The sequence below is a fragment of the Lotus japonicus genome, chromosome 4 (assembly GCF_012489685.1).
Source record: "Lotus japonicus ecotype B-129 chromosome 4, LjGifu_v1.2".
Taxonomy (NCBI): Eukaryota; Viridiplantae; Streptophyta; class Magnoliopsida; order Fabales; family Fabaceae; genus Lotus; species Lotus japonicus.
In genome coordinates, this window is record NC_080044.1 from 55,263,554 (window position 1) to 55,269,150 (window position 5,597).

A 5,597-nucleotide genomic window follows, 5' to 3' on the forward strand; every position below is an offset into this window, starting at 1 on the left:
TGTTTGGGTATTTTTAGGGTTCCTGGATTTTTGTGTGTTGTATCTGCAGTTCTGGAGATGTCGTGGAGGCTTTATGGGCACTATCATGGGTTGTTTTTGATGGCTTCTCTTGCTTGTTTTCTGCTCTTTTTTAGGTTATGGGTTTTTGCTCTATAGCATTTTGTTGGGTTTTTAGCATGGTGGGGCTTTTGGTCTTCTCCGCTGATTTTGTCTCTGTTTGGGGGTTTCGAGCGGCTTGATAGGTTCCCGTGTTGGTTGAACTAGTCGTCGTTTTATCGATTTCAATAGGGACCTTTTCAGTGGGGGTAGGCACTAGGGGTTTTATGTGGGCTTTTTTAGCACATTTGTGTGCTTCTAGGTTATTGCTACAGTGATAGGTTTTTTTCATTTCAGCTTTATGCTGCTAGGTTATTGTACTCATGTTGAAATATGATATTTCTCAACACTTTTCATATATATTATACTAGTATTTTTTTACCCGTGCGATGCTCGGGGGATATTCATTTTTATTTATTTTGTGTGTCTTTATGATTTTGGCGTTATTTTCTAAAATATATTTTAGAACCACACACTTTTAACTTGTCTTGTTTTACAACCCTTGTCGTTTGCGTGTGGCCTGAGTACTATAGTGGATTGTATTACCTATATGCAAGATTTTATCTGTGATTTTTTTTTTTTTACCTTGGCTGAGTACTGTAGTGGCCTGAGTACTGTAGTGCAGGTATTCTCATGTCTCTTTTCTACTCCATTCAGAAGAGTCGAAATAACATGTTCTGTCATCAGTCTGTCGCTTCATTGGGTTCTTTGTTGTGACGTGTTGATGCATTGCGTCCATCTTTGGTGACAACAAATACCTAATATGCGCCTAACCTCCAGGGAGCTTCCCTCGGTCTAGGCTCAACCTCCTCTAGAAGTGGTGAAGGTCAATTTTGATGCTTCTATTTCGGCATATAGTTCAGCTAGTTTTGACTTTTTATTTTAAATTAATTTTTCTCTTGAAAATTGTGATACAATATTTGGTGCCATGATTTGATACTTTGATGTGAGATTTAAATACAATTTTGAAGGTTAACTTCTCAACTTCTATATATCTACTTAATGGCATTAGTTCAAAATATATATGTAACCACCCATTTTTGTGGGTAAAGCAAAGAAAACTTATTTATGTTTATGATAATGATGTGTAGTCAATATATATTTTTTAGATGAATTTCATAAACATTGCTATCTATTTTTAATTTTAAAATAAAATTTGAAATTAAGTTATTGTTCAATTTTCTCTTTTAATTCACAAATAAAATGAAGCCGATGTCCCAAAAAAAATGAAGTAATGCTAAGAATAGTTTTTTATTTTATAAATTATGTATAATAGTAAGCACATGTAAATGGAATTGTAGACGTGAAAAAGTTTTTAACTCATGGATTTAATTGTTGAATTGTGTCATGATTAAGCACTTTGAAGTTGGATTTAAATTCAATATTTAAGATTTTTACCTTTGAGCTTCTACACAACTCCTAAATGATATCAATTCATAATATATAATCATTATTTGCATACTTATTTTTTTAATTTTATATATTCTAATCAATAGATATATTAATTTCTAAGACATTCACAATATTAAATTTTAAGACTTATTTTAGTAACATTTTGATATATTTTTTGTTTTTGTACTTTTCAAATTATAATTTGTAACTGTTACTTTTTTTATATTTTTAGTTTTATAATTTAAATTAATTTGATATATAAACAATATGTATTTTATATTTTTTTATCCACAAACAAAATGAAGCACATTTCTAAGAATTTTTTCTTTTTTTATGTTCTAAAATGAGATTGTTTATTTTTTATTTGTTAATTTTATTTTTTTATTTTACACTCATAAAAATATAATGCCTTTTTAGATATTAAATTTATGTGAATGCTACACATGTTTTATGAAGTTGGGAATGAGAAAAGTTTTTTGGCTCATGGATTTCGTTCTTTGTTTTTAATGATAAATTGAAACTTTGAATTGACATTTAAATTCATTCTTGAAGGTTATAATTACTATATAACTCCTAATTGATTTTTTAATTAAGGTTACAAAGAACGGTCAAGATGAAAACTAACGAACGATCATGATTGATTTCCTATAAGATAATCTATACAATTACAAAAATGTACATGGTAAAAAATATATTCATGAGTCATGGTTAATTGAAGGACAATTTTACCTTCCAGGTTGTCAAACTTCTTCTTTATATTACATGAAATTAAATTTCTATGCACTGACAGTGTAAATAAGTTTCACATAATCATTAAATCACTGTATAGAAATTAATCTAATATTATATATAAATAGATAATTAATGGAGTTAAATAGATTTTTTTTTAACGTGACAAACTTTAAATTAAATCATAGCCGGCATAGAAGCCAAAGCACCTGCCTGTAATAGGCAATACAAGCGTTGAAGTAATAGCAATTAAGTTCAAAATATAAATACAATTAATAGTGTTAAATCATCCTGTCAGTTTTTTTTTTTTTATATTTCCACTTGTTAAGGTTTCATTCTTCAGTTTCAATATTGTTTAAACATAATTAATGGGGTTAAATAGGTTTTTTTTTTTGAAACAACACCACCGTTGAAGTTTTTTTAATGGTTAAACCAAGTTTTTTTTTTTGAACAAAGGTTAAACCAAGCTAATGGGTAAAGGAGTAGTAGCATTCAAGAAAAGAATAATGATGTTAATAATTTTCAATCACTTATTTGTTATCCGTGGGGGATTGTTCAAATTCAACATTATTAATAGTGTAAATAATTTCCAATACTTATTAGCCAATAGCCATTAGTTGGGGATTGAATATTTAATCACATTTAAGTTCCAAATATAAATAGACTTAATGGTGTTAATCATTTTGTCAGTTTATTTATATATTTTTTTCACCTGTTAAGGTTTCATTCTATTAGTTTCAATTTTGTTTTAATGGAATAATAATTGTGTTAAATAGTATTTTTTTGAAATAATACCACCATAGAAGTTTCACTTGAGGCCTTAGTTTTTCTTTATTTTATTTTTTTTTTGAAAGCAAAATATATATATATATATATATATATATATAAATATACCATGTACCAAAAAAATTAAAATTAGTATTATGAAACTTAATTGAATACATATAGACATATAGTACATTGGAATGGCATCGATCATCATCTTCGAACAAAATTCTGAGGTCACTTGAAAAAATTAAAGGATTTATGATACTCACGATGATCAATAATATAATACAGAACTGCCAAAAAAAAAATGTACATAGTTTATGAAGTGGTTTATAACTGAGATGCCAAATGCTGGTTTTCTAAGAATGACTTTGCTCTCCGGGATTACTCTCTGCAATAACTGGTTGAGTTGAAGAGCCAAAAAAGGGTCCATAGCTGCAACAAAGGATGAAGCAAATTAGGATAACAACTTGGTCATAGATTATAGTAAATCACAAAGTGACATAAAAAGTAGAATATATCACTTTGTAAATAGAGAGCTAACTGAATCGAGAGATAGGGCCACTTGTCTCTTTTAGAAACCCTTCAACCACAGCCCACCGGGTTTGAACCACTTGCGAATTGTAAATATTTTCTTAGGTAACTTATCTATTATTTAAATTCAGGAACACCTACTCTTAACCTTTACAACAGTTTGGAAATGTTTAATATCAGCTATAGCAACATCAAAGGGACCATGTATCGGTCTTTTCCTCATTTCCCAGCTCACAAAGAGGGAATGAGAAGTTAATTGGCACCAAATGGAATAACCTTAACTCCTCCCATAAATTGACATAATTTGTTATACAAAGTTTCCTAGTGAAATCTTCAATTAACTGAATTTCTTTCAAAGAAATTACTTAAGGATCATCATGGCTAACAGTCTTGGTCAAATGTGTTATCAAACCCAGGTAGCAGTGTATAGTGGTGGATGCAACATTAAGTAGTTTATGAAGCAACATACTATCTTACCTGATAAGGACTATACCCTTCTTGCATCATGAACATTTGTCTACCTTGAGGTCTATTAAAGGAAACACCTAGAGGATAACTTGTATTTAATGGCCCTTGCATATTAGGATAGCTACTATGACTCTTTGTGTTAGCAAATCCATCTTTTTTATCATTCCACGCAAATTAAAACTATATCAGTGAAGAGTATAAGCAAAAAAGAGGGGAGAATAATAAAACCTCTAGCCTCAAAATCACAAATTGAACAGAGGAAAATAACTACCACAGTAGACCCAAGTCAATGGTGCAAAGCTAACTAAGGCAGAGCTGTAGGAAGTGATAAAAACAAATTCAGCTAAAGGGTCATTTAATAGGCAGCAAATACTAACTGTGTAGAATCCCCCACACCTATTGTGCCAGTTTTCACAACCTTCATGTCCATCTTCTTCTAAGATAAAATATAAAATGCATAAACAAAGCAACCCAATTATATAACTGGATTCTTTCAAAATACATGATAATAAACTGCTAATACAGTTTAAACAGAAGGGGGGGGGGGGGGGGGGGGGAATAAATCAAAGACGACAAAACTGCGTAGCTCTCTTAAACATTTATAATCCACTCTTGTCTCTAATCTTTCAATCATATGTTTATTTGAGCACAATATGCTTCACTATCAATCAACACACAATTACCTTAAACACCAGTTCATGAGAGGTAGAATCTTTGGAAGGGAAATGGGAATTCTGACAATAAAATATTAGCAAATATGGATTTGCTGGACAAAAGGGGAAGAATTAATCCAAAAAACTACCTTCAATGCCATTAATCTATTTGTTCTCATGCAATACCAAGTGTTACAAAATTGGATGACTCTTGCTCAATTTCTCTAGAGCACCACCGAAATTCCCCATCTGGTCTATATTTGCAAATGGGAGTGACAGGAAAGCTGGGGAAAAATTAGGAAATAAAGTAATTAGAAAGAAAATAAGAACTCTTGAAGCCTCTATTGCTGGGGTAATGTCTCAGATTTATCAAATAAAGAAGCCATAAAGCTAAGGTTGCAAGAAATACTTGAAGATCTTACTGATTTTTTATGGTCAATATCTGCCATGTTGAAATCCTTTTCAAATGGTTCTCGATAAACTTTGTATACAAACGGCCCTGGAAGCCCAATATCAGGATCAGCCCTGCAAATGTGTTCTTTTAAGTGAAATCTACATGAGAAAACCTCACAACACTATCCAAATTAGAGGTGCACATGACTGCGAAATCAGATGCAAAAAATGCGTTTAAAAGAGAATTCTTACCATTAATGATGATGAGTAGGTCTTGTCTGTTGAAGAAACAGCAAGGGAAGTTGTGAGATAAAACAATATGTCGAAGGCAGAACATGCAACAACGGGAAAATATCACATATAACAGAAAATTACCCATATCATCAGACAATAATGGAGAAAAATGAACTCTGTCTGCCAGCCTCCGCCGTCGCCGGAGGAATCATTATCGTTCTTATCTTCTCCATCTTTCTACATCGTCTCGATCTTTCTGTCTTCATCTCGTACTCGCCTATTCCTTCTCTCCCTCTCTTTTTCTTTCTTCGATTCTTTTTTCTTTATATT